At 40.3% G+C, this 17,164-nt stretch overlaps 1 protein-coding gene across 2 annotated transcripts in view; it reads left to right on the forward strand.

The window, feature by feature from the left end:
• Positions 1–1,680: 1,680 nt before the first annotated feature.
• The window catches only part of ELK3 (ETS transcription factor ELK3), a 39,697-nt gene continuing 24,213 nt past the window's right edge, over positions 1,681–17,164 (forward strand). Inside the window, exons 1-2 of one of the 2 annotated variants that reach the window (XM_062585612.1) lie at positions 1,681–1,810; positions 9,717–9,760. The gene's annotated coding sequence lies outside the window, so the exon portion shown is untranslated. The remainder of the gene's footprint in view (positions 1,811–9,716; positions 9,761–17,164) is intronic. The other variant, XM_062585602.1, reaches the window with a different exon arrangement.

The following is a 17,164-nucleotide window of genomic DNA, read 5'->3' on the forward strand; positions in this document are numbered from 1 at the left end:
CTTTATTTAGAAAAAAGGGGACACTGTGTAGACAAAAGGGCACCAGAACTGTCAAAATTTTTCTAGTGTTGTCAATCAACTTATAGCATAACAAATAAAAGAAATATATTTTCATTTTAACCTTTTTTTTAAAGGCTAGAGCATTACTTACTTTTGTAAGAGAAAATAAGTCACTGAACCGGTTTGAGAAACCAAGTTTTGAGAGTTTGTCCTCTCAGATGTTCCCATCCACCACTGGCGAAGACAACTTTGAAACGTTTCCACTCCTTCTGTTGATCACAAAATCAGTAGAACAGAAATGCTGAAGATGAACACTGGTACCCCCAGCTTTTGATCTAATGTTGTATTATTAGTACCATAAGAACTTCTCTGGCTGCCCTTCTTTTGCAAAACTTCAGTTGTGCTTCCCAAATGAAGACTGACTTCTACATCTCTATGGTTTAAATTAACACTTGATACAAGGATTTCATCCATTCCATATTTTAATCTAGAAAATATGCTCTTTAAAGTTACACATTTTAATGCCTCTTAGAAAAGCACAAAATGAAGGGTTAGTAGACCTCACATCCGTAGTCTAAATTCACAATAACCTCTAAATGGGAGTTCTTTATGGGAAATAACAAAGTTACCTAATTTGGTGTGGGCAGTGACATGTTCTACTTGCTACCCCATGGCATAGTAGAAGACCATAGTGAGGAAACCTAACTGACATCCACACGAGACTCTCAATTTGCTCATCACAAGGTGTGCAGATGCTGCTGACTAATGCTTAGCGGCAACCAAAGCTCTTTATAATTTCAGCCAAGTGTTATTTTCGCTCCCAATGACATTACAAGCAACAGCCCAAAACAGTGACAAAAAACAATAACAAAAAGCTTTGCTTTCTGTCATTTCACATCAAGAACATTTTGAACTGTAATTACTGTGTTTGAATGATAAATCTAGGGGTTGTGAAAAGAAATAACCGTGCCGGATTGATTCTGAAGTATTTATTACTTGTTGAACATCACCGATGTACTTCACACCGGGCAGATGGAAGACACGTCGACCCGGGAATCTGCAAAGGGAGCTAGAAATAGGCACTGGGAGTGGATACTGGAGGGAAAAGCCGTTCCAGACCCGAGCCACCATCCGCGGCCGACGCGTGCCTTTCAACAAACCCAAATCCGGGCGCAGGAGGTTAGACCTAGCCGAGCTCTGGGAGCTGAGGAGCGGCAGGCGCGACTTAAGGTGCTGCCCCGTGGGTGCACCTTGACTTTCAACACGTCTTTCCCGCGGGGTGTGCTGGTGTGCGAGCAGCTCGGCGCGGCGGCGGGGCGGGCCGGGAGCTCCTCCCCGGGGGTGTAGCGCAGGAAGAGGTGGCGGTCGGCCGCGAGCTCCGCGGGAGCGCGTGGAGCTGCAGCTCTCCCGTTTTTTACTATGTGTGTGTGTGTGTGTGTGTGTGTGTGTGTGTGTGTCTTGTGTTACAGCCATGCTGCACATCCGCGGCCAGAGAGAGGGGAGAGGGGAGGAAAAGGCTGTTTACACAGACTGCAAACCGCCTGGGGAATAATGCAGGAAAGGAAGTGAGCCGGCTCTCTGTCTGACTGCTCTAACTTCCTGCTCGCTCGCTCGCTCTCTCTCTCTCACACACACCCCAACTAAGAAAAAAAAAAAAAAAAAAAAAAAAAAAAAGAGGGGGGGGAAATCAGGATCTCATTACAAGAGCAACAGAGCATTTGCAGAAGACTGTCAGCATGGAAAACCGGGGGATTTTACCCAGCTCCCTTTAAGCTACGAGGAGAGGCTGGAAAAGTCCCTCAGGCTCTGGGTAGGTGCAAGTGCTTGCTGTGGCGGGGCTTGTGGCTGCTGCAAAGTTTCGGGGGGCCTTTCGGGAGAGGGGGGGGTGTGGGGTCGGGGGAGGCTCTACGCGTCCCGCCGCCTGGGCCGGGGGTTGCCGGGCGGCCAGGGCGCCCCGGCGCCGAGTGCTGAGTGGGGGCGGCGCGGCGGGGCAGCGGGGTCGGGAGCCCCGCACGGCGCTGGGGGCGCGCGGCGGCGGCCGTTGGGGGGCAGCGGCCGTTGGGGGCGCGGCCGTTGGCGCGGCTGTTGGGGGCGCCGGGTGGCTGCGGGCCGGGGGGAGGGGTGAGGGAGGACGCGCCGCCTCAGGGGGCTCCCGCCTGGCCCGGCGCGGCCAAGGGGCGCCCTGAGGCGGGGTGGGGGAAAGGGCAACTGGTCTGCGAGCTGTGAGGGGAAGCAGCGTGTGCGGGGGGCGCTGGGCCGGGGGCGCTGCCTGACAGGGCGCTCCGCGCTGCGCAGCGTCGTGTCGCGGCTGCCGCGGCCACATGGGCCTCTCTCATGCGAGCGGCATCCTGCTAACGGCGTCTGGGGCCGCGGTGGCGGGGTCGGAGGGGCCGCCCGGGGCTCTGACACCGCCGAGAGGGGCCGCGGCGCCGGCAAGGGTGCGCGGAGCCCGGCGAGGGCGAGCGGCGGCGGCGCCCGGGGTGGAGGGTGTGTGTGTGGGGGAGAAGACAGAAACTGCAAAAGGGTCTTAAAAAAAAAAAAAAAAAGTGTCGGGAGAGTTTCTGGCTTGTCTGGAAACAGCAAGACTAATTGCCATGCGCTTCCGGTTTGAAACTGGCAGCAGACAACATCTTGAAAATGAGTCACTGCAGCTCACAAAGAAACTCTGTGGTTTTCTCCTTCTCAGGTTTATATATTTGCTCTTTTTACAGTTTCCTTTGTAGTCTTCAGCCCTCGACCCTGCCCTCCCCCTCCCCACTTTTCTTAGCCACCCCCTGCCCCAAGACCCTCTGGCTGACGCGTGTAGTTTCCACGATCAACAAAAAAAAAAGCTTAAAAAAATTAAAAAAAAAAAAAAAAAAAGAGAGAGAAAGAGAGAGAAAGTGGAGAGTTGTTTTTGGATCTGGCTTTGCTGAAGGTTAGAGGGACTCTGATGCTGCAGGGGGAAAAAGTTCCCTGAATTTTCCACTGGCTGCAGGAAGAGAGCCCATTTAGTCATGGCTAAGTAATGTCTGCACACACACCAACTAATCTCATTAGGAGTTTCCGTTCCCTAACACAGGAGGGTTTTGTGAAGCCCTGTCAGCCTTTCTAACATTGCAGTTGAAAGGGAGACAAGTTACATCTTTATTTACTTAGGAGTGTAGCACTACAACAAGTTTTTACATCACAGCATCTTTTCGGGCACGAAGACTCCAACTTCAAAAATCAATGTTTCATTTAATTTCAAGCCGAAAGACTTGGTTCATCTCATATTTTGCTCATGTGGGCTTTTTGAGTAGTTCAGATTAAGCGTAATTTAAGCATAAATCCTTTCATAGGATGGAACGTGAAAATGGGGTATTCGGAAGGCTGGATTAAGATAATCGTGTTCTTTGCGTCTGAAATAATTGTATGTAATTGCATGATAAAGTGACGCTCTAGTGCCGAGATAGTGAGGGGGGTGGGCGTGTTTGAACTGTGTATTGACCCAGATAATCTTGCTGTATTGGTAAATTACATATTTAATTTTCAAATTACTTTGTACATACAACTTTCAAATTAATGGTTTCTATATTTACTGATTATTTATTTTCATAACAACAATGAAAAAAGTCTATGTTCAGAATTCAAAAAAAAATTGCTGTGTTCCAGTGATTTTAAATTTAAATGAGAATTTAACAACTTCTGCAGAAAAAAAATCTGGAGCAAACAAAGAAAATGGAGTCTTACTTGCAAGTGGTTTTTGACTTAAGGAAACGTCCAAAAAATGTGAACGAAACTAAATAAAATAATATGTAGATACTTATTTAAATTTGTCATGTGATACCCTTAAGCTAGCAACTGTGATGCAAAGAAGTAATAATTGGATGAAGGACTAATTACATATACCACGTGTTTACCTTTGAGGATCTTCATTTTCCTCTACTTTCTATGTCCAAGCTGCACAGAAAGCTTTTTCATTAAGATCATTTTGCAGAATTTTATTAGTGGATTAGTGATACTAAGCACTATTGTCTCTTAATTTTGTATTGGATCAGAGAAGAGTTTTAAAAATAATATGTAAAACAGAAAATACCTTGTCTTTATTTCAATCAAATGCAGTCAGTCACCGGCTAGTGAGAGGTATTTTCTGATTTAGGAGTTTTGTTCTTCTTGTAAAATTCCAGATTTTGTTCAACTTTATGCCCACTTTTCCCCAATCTGTTGAATGTAACCTCAAAAATCCAGTCTTACGGAACTGCTAATGTAACAGACATACAACATTAAAATTCTTATTAGAGAGACTTTCCATAGCTCATTATCTCTGAGATACTCACATTAAATTGTTCAGTTGTTACATTTGATATTGCAGAAATTTCAGTGTGTCATCTGCTGAATCGGTGTAGATGAAGCATGCTCATTCATACATACATATCCATATAGTATATCTACACCATATTAAGTTCATATATGGTATTCACTCAGCATAAGTAAAATATCTTTATGTCCTCCTAGAAATATAGATGTAATAGTAGTGTATCAATTACATGCTCAGTGTATTTGAAGAGTGAATGAAAAACAATCCCTAAGTTTGTTCCAAGTACAGCAATTCTGTTTGGAAGAAAAAAATATATCAAATGGTATTTTTTCACTTAAATAATGAAAATGTCTTAAAGGTATTTCACTGTAAATATGATTTATTCTTTTCCTGTTTTGATTTATGAAATACAAAATTTATTGGAAAAATACATACTGTCAGCTAAGGGATGAGTTACTGTCAATTGCATATATCTCAATTTTCTGAATCAACTCCAGGAGTTGTTGCTAAAAAGAAAAAATATAGGCTTTTATGCTATTTGACATCACCAACTCCACCTAGATGCAGCAGATGAAACAAATAGTGCTATCAGAGAGAGAAACTCTACCTATAGCCTTCCTTGTAACTGTGCAAACTCAGTGTGTTTACCAAACACTGCATGCAGGCATGAATGCTTATATAGGTAGAAATAAAAATCAGTTTTGTTTTACTCATTAGCAGTTCTCATTCATTCACGGTGTTTCTTTGTGCCTGTTACTTAATGATATTTCCTTAAACTTAAGTCATGAAAACAAATCTAGTATGCCGCTGCAAAGACTGACGTATTCCCCTTCGGTGTGCACTATGTAAACTGTACCTTCCTTCTGTAATGCTGTTCTTGGGATGGAGGCCAGCTTCAGGGTGTGTTAAGATAGAGGTATTGTTATAGGAAGGCATTAATGATCAAGGGACTTAATGTATCTGAAGCTGAAATCTCGCTTAGTTTAAAAATTTGTGATAGAGGTGTTATCACAGATTGACTTGTTATTTTGTGGGTTCGCCACGTTGCATGGAGCCTGTTTTTGGTTCTGGGGTTTGTGTGTTTACATGCAGGAAGATAGGTGTACATGATACTTAGGGACACTGCACCATCAGCTGTACAAAAAATATTAATCTTAGCCTTGGAAATGCAATTACATGACAACATGTTTCTTCAGAAAATCAAAGAAAAGTAATAGATACTGAAGTAAAAAGGCATTTGGCTATAAAAGATAAAGGAGATAAGCCAGAGAGAACCAACATACAGTTACTTGTGATGCGTATAACTGTATTTTGCTGGTCTATCTTGTTGGTAACATTGTATAAAAATTTATATGCTCAGGTAGTTACTTTTGTATGCTGAGTAGTTCTGTATCATAGTACTGAATAGCCTAAGGTAGAAAAGACTTGATAAATTTCTAGTACTTTTGACAAAGACATGGCTGGTTGGACTCATTCGTGCAATTCAGACTATATGTCAGTCCATGGTTTTCTTCTGGTGCTGATGACTCCAATCTGTAGCGTATCTGAACGTTGCTTTTTGAGTCCCATCGTAGAACCAGGGCACTGATGATAGGACATCATTAGCCTGGGCTCATTTCACGGAATACTACAGGATTTGTGTTGGTGTGTATCTTTTGTAACCACTCGATGGTTCATGCAACAGGCTGTTACTTAGGGCCTTTGAAAATCATCTTGTACTGTATATCCTAGGATGGGTTTGTCATGTAGTATTCTGTGCCTTTCTCCGCAGTATTTTCCACAATAGGGAATCTTGCAGTCTTGAATCATTGGACAGATGTTTACTCAGTGTGTGGCTTGTTAAATGAATCAACTGATAGTTTGGAGGCTGTTGAAAGCTCTTGAAAGACTGAATGTATCTATTCTCATGTTGAAGTATTTTGCTGAATTATGTATGATTTAAGAATTAGTCATGATTTGCAGGAGAATGTCAAGGTGTAGGTACAGGAAGTCCAGCTCATTGCATTGCAAAACACAGTGCTGCATGTATGGGGACAGAGGAGATGAAGCACACAGTATACCTCAAGGGTGCCCTTCACAAAAATAAATTGCATCTTTGTCCTGTAACTTTATTTTTGAGTGGATGTTTTGGGGGTTTTAATAGCTACTAACAATTATGTCAGAATTCAAGTTTTTAAGGATTTGCTTTTAAGAATGGATTTTAACTCAAAGCTTTGTCAACAAGAGTTTTACTGCTTTTCTAAAAGCAAAATCTGAACAAAATACCTACCATAAAAATATCTCAAAGTGGTAAATGCCAGCTAATTCAACACCAATTAATAACTGTGTAGATATTATGCATTTTTAATTTTATACAAAAATATGATTTTTGCAGTACCAAAACCAGCCTATAATTGTTGGTCTGTTCAATCAGTGTGATTGATATGGTCCGTATCCCGCAGTGTGCAGAATAACTACATATTTCAATAATTATTTTAAAGTTATATTTTAGTTAAGAACATAATATAACCATTCCATAAGCAGATATAACTCTGCTGGGGTTTTTTTGTTGGTGGTGTTTTTTGGGTTTTCATTTTTTTGGGGGTTTTTTTACTGCTCTGGAGTTACTGTTGCCAATACCACATATGATTTTGGCTTGCTTGCTCTAGTAGCATTGTTGTGACTATCTATAGCAGTGGCTTTTGTCCTCTTTAGATTTGTGCATCCGTAATCTTTTCTAAATGGTTGTGTAGATGTCTGTATTGCAGCTGAGTCGACTGTAGTGCTGCTGTGGTACTTTCTTGCCTTTTACCTGTCCTTTGCAAGGATCCACTGACTCCTGTATGCATGGGCTGCATGTGGAAAATCATTGACCTGTTTGATGGCAACTATAAACTTTGAGGATAAATATCAATAAACAGCTTTAAAAAAAGATTTTAAAAGACTATTCTGTTTGCTGTCTTTGCATCTGTGTAGTTAGATACTCCTCAAGGCGTTCGGAAGACACTGGGGAAGACTTTCTCTAGGAGGCCACAAACTTTCTTTGTTTTGATCTTGTAAAGCACTTAAGCATGTATTTATTTTTGAGTGTGTCAGCACTCCTGTTAATGTACTGACACTAATTGCATGTTGCAAACACTTAAGGGCTTTGCTAGATTAGGTGCTGAGTGTAACCAAGGCATTGGAGTAGCTCCTGCTAGCTCTGTGCCATCTTCCTGCTCTGTGGAAGTGTCCCCCTAGTCTTTCTTAGCTTTGCTCGAGAACTTGGCAGTGTTGGGATGTGCTGTGTGTGTGAATGATACTGCCCAGTCCGTGGGCTTTCCCAAAACCCATTTCACAGAGTCATTTGAATCATGTCTGGGTCTCTGCCTGTCAATTTATTATACCATGTTTGGAGATTCTGAGTAGAGTTTTACAGACTAGTTGGATAATCCTTGTAAATGCAGAGTAGTGTATGTTATTGCTCTGATACAAGCAGTGGTGTCTTTGTTTCTTCAATTTGAAAATACATATTCATTTTTTCTTATCTTGTGGGTCATAACTGGAAGATCAGTTCAGGTAGTAGCAGAGGAAATCTCACATTAGTATCAAATTCTTGCACATAATCTTTTAGTTTTAGCTGATGTTAGATTATATATTGAATCATTTAGTTGTAATCTTTTTGAGTCTTACTAATCATTTAAAATTAATAAAAGCTTTCTAAGCATTAATCTAAGTATTAAATCCTGTCAATGAGATTTTACAAGATGGATTTTCCTTTGAAAATATTGGTGAGCAACCAAAAATAAGTTTATTTAGAAACATTTTCACAATTATACAAAAAAGAATACATTTGAATTATGTAATTTCTCTAAAGAATCTAAATGTTTTCAATCTAATGCCTTCTTGTGAGTTTTCTATCCTCATTTTGCAAAACAGCTGACAGTTTGTCTACAAAACAGATTTCTATTAAACATCCATTTGCCTCTAATGTGGTGACAGCACCTCTTTACTGTTTCTCTGTATATCTCTTCTCTTTTTAGAATTTGAAGAAAATTGATCAGATGTATTTCAGTTTAAGCTTTTGGGGAAGGATCCTAATGAGTGTTATTGTTTTTAAATGTTTGCATTGTGGTCATGTAGAGTGGCCTCTGCTGTATCAAGTCACAGTACAACACAGACAAGAAGTTTATAGACTCAAGTACCACTATTATCTCTGCCCAGCAATTTACGGTAATTCATTAGATGAAGCGATCCTTAAAAAGCACTTAGAAGCTTAGAGCAGAGTCCTGTTTCAGTCATGGCAGTGGAATCTGGAGAAAGCCGACTGGCTTCAGAGGATTTCTTCCAGGTTACGCTAACACGGCTGAGATGGCAGTGTGGGTTTAGATGCCAGCTCTAGGGCCTCTCTGAAGCCTGGTGACTCAGAGCAGACTCAGAGCATGTCCCGGTGTCCATGGTTAGCTTAGCAGGCTCCAGCGCTGGTGCAGAAAGTGGGACTGCAGCCTAGCCCTGCTTCAGGCCACCAGTCCTTTCCTGCTGAAGCTCTCTGATACAGAAGCTTCCACCATAGAGCTGGGTCGAGCCTGGGTTGATCATAGCCTTTGTTGGGAATAGGGTAGAGTAAAACTGACTCTGCAGTCTGGGCCAGCCTGAGGAGAGGGGATATAGTCTTTAAGTTTTATTTAAACATGGAATCTCCTCCAGGATTTGGTGTACAAATTAAAAAAAAAAAAATGGCTGTAATGTATCCTTAGCAGCAAAGACTGGCAAACTAATTGGCAAATTGATGTCATTTCTAAAGCTAGGCAGTTCAGGCACTCATTCTGCAGTGAAGTTTGCAGTAATCGTTGAAATACTGTCTCCCTATTTGTCTCTTCTTCATAGTTTACTGCAATCATTGGAATTGGTTTGAGTACACGGGACACAGTACTGGAGAGTAACAACCGGATGTTCTGTTGGCAGAAATTGCCTGTATTTTAGAATACATTCTGTTGGCTGTTTCAGCATTTAGTGAGTGATGTTAGGGGAAAGATGTAGGTGTGACCTTTAGGTTCCTGTTGGTATTACTAGACAAGTGAAAAATGTTAGAAGATAAAACATTAGTTTATTCTTTTAAATAGGTTTCAGTCTAGTTTAGCACGTGGTAAACTTGTGTAACAGAACTTTGATCAGCACTGAGAAAGAAGGAAGATCCCAAATTTTGAGATGAGACCCGTAAGAGAGATTCTTAACTTTTCACTATGAAACCATTACACATGGGATTAATACAGCATGTAGAGTGAAAAGGATGCATGTTGGCTAGTGCTATGACTAACTGCTCATTATTTATGACTAGGGATCTTAAAACCTGGCTCCTGCTGCAAGTATTATTATAGCAGTGCTAACTTCTTGGTGGGCGGGGAGGAAATGGTGTAGGTAAAATGGCTCTATCTGTGTGTAGATTACCATCTGCTGAATTGTGTTACACCTTTTTCAGCATAATGCTATGACTGAATCTCCTTGTGGCGTGAGAACATACAGGTAAGCTGCTTATGTTATTTAATAGTTTAATGACTCATCTTGCTAATCCAGCAAATTCTGAAAATTCAGTGTGCAGAGGATGGCCAGCTTGGGTTGCTAGTGTAAGCTGCTATCATCTTGCTGTGCTTCAGGTTGCACAGAAATTACCAGCCACATCAGCTTGCCAAAAGAGACCTACCGGAATTGCATTTCCTTTCATTTTTACTCTGTCCCTCTCTATCCACAGCATTATAAAGGTTTGCTTGTTTACATAATTTTCTAATCTAGGGAAAATCAATCAACAGATTAGTTTAAAAATCTAAATATGAAATGTGTGAAAAGTAACATTTGATACAGCTGATTATATCATTATACTATTTACAGTGCTAGAGCCATTAACATAAGTTACAAAACTGGATATTTCAATACCTCAGTTTAAGAAGAGAGTACAGATAAAGAAAAAGTATTCACATTTGAGAGTAATTGTCACTTGATACATGAGAAATGAACTTCTTAGAGTAGCACCTGTTCCTGATGACTATATGCTCTGGCCTCTTGTGTCTATATCTGGTTTTTGTTCGCATGCATATTTTCCCTGAATTCACAAAAGGGACTGTCAGAGATTTTGTATAGGACAGTCAAGTAATCATGAACTATGTCCTACTGATGCCGGCAAAAATGTAAGAGAAACTCATATGGGGAAAATAAATGTATAGAGCTGGCTTTGAAACCAGAAGTGGCTCAGATTGCAGCGCAGCATACTGCCAGCGTGCCCCAGATGTGCACCACATGAGCAGACAGGCAGCAGGGCAGGGAGTCTGCGCTCAAGTTATGTGTTCCCCAAGGTGAATGCTTGGGGCCGTTAGCAGTTTACAGAGTTCTGGTGATGGCGAGCTTTAGAAATAGCTGAGCAGGTTGTTTGTCAGGCCTTTTGCAGGGAGGCAGCTAGCCATATTCCCTCCTGCTAATGGCTTTTACTCTGTTCTGATTAAAACTGTTTCTTAAAATGCCTCCTTACAGAGAAATCTGAAAATACTCCTGTTTAAGGCGGTGTCATCACACCTCTCCTTGGCAGGCAACTGCTCCTGTGTTGTATTCATTTCAGAGTTGTAGAGCTTTCTTCCTCTGGCGATCTGCCTCAGTCTTTCTTTGATTTATCAAAAAAAAAAAAAAATTGTATTATCAGATACACCTCCTGGAAGCACCACAGGACACGTGTGTGAATTCTTTCTTTGCTGCAATGTAACTTAATGTCGTTGTGCAGTATTTTGCTGGATCTTGCTACTGTCTCCTTCATGATGCTGCAATTGCGGGAGTATCTTTATTTTTTTTTTTATAAATGTGCTGAGTCCAGAACAGTGAGTGTTGTGGGTTGAGAAGGTGGCCCTGTAATTATCACACTTTTTATTGTAAACAATCTTTTAGTAACAATATAAATTTAAGAGAAGACTATTAAGCAGGAGTGGCAGAGCAGGTGTACCTTGTGTGACTCCGTTAAGTACTTCGGTCAGCAAAAACTCTCTTTTTTTTGACACATCCTTAAACCGCTTTGGATTTGTGCGGTGGTATTACTGTAGTCCTGAAGGCAAATCGGAACTTCTATGCTGGGCAGTCTTCAACTTTCTCTAATATTTCCACTGGGTGGTGCTGCAGGAATTCCTATTTTTTTACTTGAATCTGCATTTCCCAGAAAGACGCCTCTAAAATATAATAGGAGGAAGTCCTGATTTAGAAAGTTTTTGCAGTTTCAACACAATAGAAAAACTCTGAGGATGCTCTGGCAGGAAATGTCCCAGTTGCTGGATATGGAAAAATTACTAGCATTCTGTATCATATACACGCAGTGGGTTCCCTAAAGTGCTGTGAATATGGGTTGCACTATTAGTTTGTTTTATTAACATATTACAGAGAAAGTTCTGCATCAAGTTAAAACAGGTATATTTACACACTTACTTGTGAGCTCATTTTTTCAAAGCCAATTAAATTAGCAGGATGATCTCCTTTGATGAATATTTGACAAAGCTTCTAAGTAAACAAATTGATATTTGTTTTTCCTCTTTTCTGGCAGAATCACTGACTTTTCACCAACCACATCCTATTTATCATCCTTGAAGCATCTCTGTTGAGAAAGAAATGTGAGGACAGACTCAGACTTTTGCCTTGTTCTTTTAAATGTTCCATAGCAAACATTTGGATGCTTTTGGCAGTTCTATTTAACCTCTCATGATAAACTTTGTGTTACATAGGCCATTTTTCAGGGGAAGGTATTAAGTTTTGCTGATTCTCTTGATTATTCAAGAAAAGTATTTTTTCTCGATTGGCTCACATTTGCTTCTGGAATTAAGAACAAAATAAATGTGCTTCAATTTTGTTAGAAGTGAAAATGTAAAATAGAAAAAGTGGCGTGGGGCATCTGTAAGCTATTAGACTTTCCATACGAACGTCCACTTCAGAATTATGTTAAAAAATACATAGCTAAAGCAGCTAGAGACTGCATTAGTCCATATTTTTCTCTAAATATATTACTTTGTCTTTGATAGTTGCCATTGCTGAATTTAATTCTTTGGTAATTTCAAAAAAGTTTTTTTAAAAACTCACATAGCTGTTTAATCTTATAAATATTTTTTACTTTAGAAATGGGTGTAATTTAGTAATGTCTCAATTTCCAGTGATGAGAAACTGATTAAAAAAATATTTAAATAACATAAGTAATGACAAAATAGCTGTATTCTTTCACACGTTAAAGCAGGAGTCACCTCAAGGGTTAAAATGAACCTGAGACACTTAGAAAAATAAAACCAGAGCTGCTATTACAAACTGGGACAGATGTAGGAGGCCAGGTTTCCTGTGGCCCATTTTCCAGTTTCCTGGCTGCAACCTGCAGAAATAAAGGAAGCCGCATGCTAACGTGAATGAGACCCTAACAATGCCCAACGTCACCCTGCTCCGAAAAACGTGCTGTTCGCCAGCAGTCGCGTACAAAGGCAGCAAATGGATGTACAAAAAATATACGCACGCTTTCCAGACCGGTTGAAAAGGAGAAAAGGCATCTGTTAGGAGAGATGTGGTGTGTTTGCGAATGCACGCGCTTTCCTGTGAGAGAAGTGGAAATGGAGGTGTGCGCCTGCCGTGGTGGGGCGTAAGGAAAGGAGTTGAATCTTTTGCAGCTGCTTTGGCTACGAAAGGAATCGGTCGTTTTTTCATCTGCTCAGTGAAATTAATTTCCCTGCTGTGACTCTGCGTCTTAATCCTTTTCACGTACACGTCTGATCGCTCTGGGATTACCTGTGGTGCATAATGCCAGCTAGCACCTTCTGTGTCCTGCCCATTTAATTGATCTCCGGCTGATTTTTTCAGCCTGTGGGCTTCCCCAATAGCCTCTCCCGCTCCTCATTTCTTCATCTTCCCTGACTCACATGGCTGGGTCACAGCTTGGAGTTGTGCTCCTCTGCTGTCTTTGTAAAGTGAAAAGGGGATGGTTTCTTTTTAGTAATTGGAGGGTTCTACAGTTTTTGCCTTCAAAACTTGTCCAAAATCATCAATATTTCTATTTATTTTATGAGAGCTATGGAGGGGCTGTGCAGAAAGAATCCTGTTAAAAAATTTGGTGTATCTGGGAGAAGGGAGCATTTGCAGGCAGATACAACGAGGTCATCTGAAAGCTAAGGACCTGCGCTGAGGTCCTGAATGCTGTAGCATGGCTCTCCAGCTTCCTTTACCACCATCTGGCTTTTCCTACACAGGAGCTCTACCAAACTCGACACCTCAAAGAGGCTTTATTTATCTGTCTTCATAGTTCATGTCATAAACTTCTCTAGTAATGAGTGTTTTATTTAGTTAGTTTTGCCTCTGTACCTCCAGGTTTTCTACTGCCTGTTTTTTAAGATGAGTTTCTTACTTATTTTGTCTAACAGGTTTATGACCTATTTTTGTAGCCTTAATGCCACATGGCTAACACTACTGTATGGGAAGTCATGTACGTTGTGTTGATCAAAAAATGGTAATACAGCCCATCAGCATGTGCATGTCTTAACGATTTCTAGGGCAACTAGCATAATGTTTTCCTGAGACTTGCACCTTCTGCTAAAAGTCAGCCTTCATACTCTGAGGTTGAGAGTCAGTCTTTGGCATTTGAGCCTGCAGTCACTTCACCGCAGTGAGGAACTTGGCACCCCTTTTGCAGGAAAGCCAGGTCTTAGATGGGACAATTTTGCCTTTGGAAGTGCCTGTCCTTTTCTGCCCTTCTCTTTAGGGAGAACTTGTGATGCTGACTTTGCCGCTGCTCCAAGTTTTGGCGTTTGAGTTAGCCTGTTAGCTGGGATGAAATGAAGAGGGGCAATATTACAAGCACAGATATTCTGAGTCACCTCCGTCCCATCTCAGTCCTGAACTTAAAGTTTGATACATGGAGATCACATTGCATTGTATTGATCACCCAGTTAGGGGCACATCTGAATGAATATGAACTGGTAATGCAAATGATGTGTTAGGCTATTTAAGTTAAGTCAAACTAGCAGGTTTGTTTCATGCCTTAGAAGATACTGGTGAATGTAAAATGTATTGTATAAATGTTTAAAAAATAGTATGATTGCAAGGCTACATGTGTTAATGTTAGACCGTGAAAAAATTAATTTTGACTCCTTTGTCTATATGCATTTGATTAGACTTTCCATGACCCAATATATATTTCTTCGATAAGTTGTCTGTCTCATTCTGTACCAAGAATGTACGTTACTATCTAAATAAGTGACTCCTTAAAAATTATTTTTCTTTTAATCCTTTTTCACATTTTAGAGAATAGGAATAAAGCATAAAGATTAAAGCCAAGTTTATCAAATTCAGGATACTCTATGTGAGATGCCTGAAGACTAATTGTTTAGAGTGTTTAAGATTCTATATGACTGTATATGTTGAGCATAAAGCTTCGGTTCATAGAATCATCATAGAATCAGTAAGGTTGGAAGGGACCTCTGGAGATCATCTAGCTCTGTTAAAGGTTGTTGCAATTGTGAATATTCATAGTTCAGCAAATCAGACCTGAAGGCCTCTTGTTGGGTGCACAGAGAGAAGGAATGTATGATTAATGATCATCTGAAAATGTAGTTTGCATGATTTGTCTCAATTAAGAACTATACATCCGGTTGCTATATAAACTATATACAAAGCTTTATACAGGAACTCAGTGGTAGATAGAGTGTTAGGATCTAATGCAGCATTGAGCTGTTTTAATCTCACTGCTGTACAGGCAAACTTGGGTGATATCCAATGGAAAACTTACGGACATACCAGTAAAGTGCATTGATACTGAATTTTTAGGTGCACAGGTTCTTGATGATAAAGCCTGGTCAGAGCTTTGCCCTTGGAGAGGTGATCACAGCTTTCACCCAGAGGAAGGCAATATGGGCAGGTGGCGAGGAGCTGCTGATGGCTGATCCCACCACTGCCATCTCCCCTGGGTCCAGAACCCCTGAGATTATGTGCATGTCTGAGCTGTTTAAAAAAAATGGTCAGGCTGAAAAACCATTTTCAAAAGCGATAACCTTTTATATAATAGCTGGCTGGAAGTCACCTCTGGTCACCAGGACAGGACAGACAGCAGCTGAGTAGGCACTCCTGTGGCATGGTCTGCTCAAATCTCGCACTGTTCGTGCATTTTGCATTAAGTGTATGGCTCAGTCACTGTGAGGCCAACACTTATTAAATAAAATGTAACCCAAAACTGTTTACATTTGGTAAAATGATAGTCATCAGCAAACAGGTTCGTAATGGAAAGCGTAGTGCGAGGTTAGCTGTCGGTGGCTGCCCTGCCAGCGTTCCTGGCCAGAGCTGAATGGGGATGGAGGAGGCTGCAGCACAATATGCTTCATCCCGGGCGCAGTTCCAGCCAGCCTCTGTGCAGAGACACGGTCTCTGGTGAGCTGAAGGAAAACTTCTTAGAAGTTTGGAATGAGGGAACTACAACTCTGAGGTATTAAAATGTACAGCTAATGTCATGGGGGTAGAGTTTTTATTGGTGCTTCCATCTTTCATTTCTTCAGCTAAAATTCTATGGGCAGTGTTTCTAGCCTGGGACCCCTTATGTATTTCAATATAGTTTTGAAATGAGATATTAATAAGTTTAATTTTCCAGAGCAAAACATGTACCATTTGTGATTATTTATTTAAAAGGGCCATATGATACAAGCTGAAATTATTCAGAATATCCCTGTCTAATGTACACTATGTGGAAACTAAGATTATTTTTAAGCAATGTGGCTGTATATACCTATGTACACATAGTAAAATAACTTGAACAATTGAGAAAGTAATGAAAATGTGTTATGAGTTATTAGATGAACAAGGATGCTTTATTAGCTATGATGTTATAGATAAATAATCCATTAGGGATGCTAACGGTCACACAAATTGTCTAACTTAAAGGAAACAAATTTTAACTGTGAAACAAGTATGTCACTTTCAGATATATTTAACTGTGGCTATACAGTTTCCTACACTGGGTGGAAAAGGATTTATATAAAGTGCTGAAAAAAATGCAATGAAGTAAATGCAAAACCTTCCAAAGTGCCAGAACCTCCATATAGGGAATTCTTAGTATGTATTTACTTGCTCTTAAATACATGTTCCTTCAAGGGTACATAATAGGCCTATGAGCCTTTGCCATCCCTTGGGGGTAGTATGTAGTCATTCTGTTACGCAGCTGGGTGTCATTAGACATGTATTTCTGCCCTTCTCATTCAAGCTGGATTCCCAGTTATTTAGGGAAATGAGGCTTTTGCATGGATAATAAAAACATGACCAATTTCAGCAAACTCCTTTTTGGACAGTATACTTAGAAATTATTTAGACCAAAGTGAATCTCCAACTTGTGTTTGTCTTTTCTGAAAAAATAATTACAACATTCTTTAGTATCTTTACTTGTATTTACAATAGGTTTAGTGAAGCTCATGCAATTTATTTTCATTGTTAACTACTGTATTTCAAAGACAAGCAGGTAGTGAATTAGAAAAAAGAAATACGATTTCTTTGGTGCTGCAGCAGACTTGTATAGGCAAATATTATTTCTGCGGGCTGCTTTAGTTACATATAGTAGAATAGTTAGAAGTTTTATGCCCTCTTGTGGTCAACACACCAAATGAAATGTAAGCGTGATATGCACTGGCCATACAGTGTTTTAGGATAAAGAGAATTAACATTTTAGGAAACAAAATGAGTAGGAGAATCAAAAATTAACAGTTTTTTGGGGTAAAGCCAAAAAATATCCATTGCTACATGTACTAATATCTCACAAATAATAATTAACCCAATAATACTGGTATTTTTAAGTGTGCGTTAGTTAGATGAGAGTTAGAACATGTCAGAATGAAATATCAGAAGAGACTAAGAAAAAATGATTCGATACAGTGTTAACATGCTAATGCAGTCAAA

Source organism: Rhea pennata, chromosome 1, assembly GCF_028389875.1.
Source record: "Rhea pennata isolate bPtePen1 chromosome 1, bPtePen1.pri, whole genome shotgun sequence".
NCBI lineage: Eukaryota > Metazoa > Chordata > Aves > Rheiformes > Rheidae > Rhea > Rhea pennata.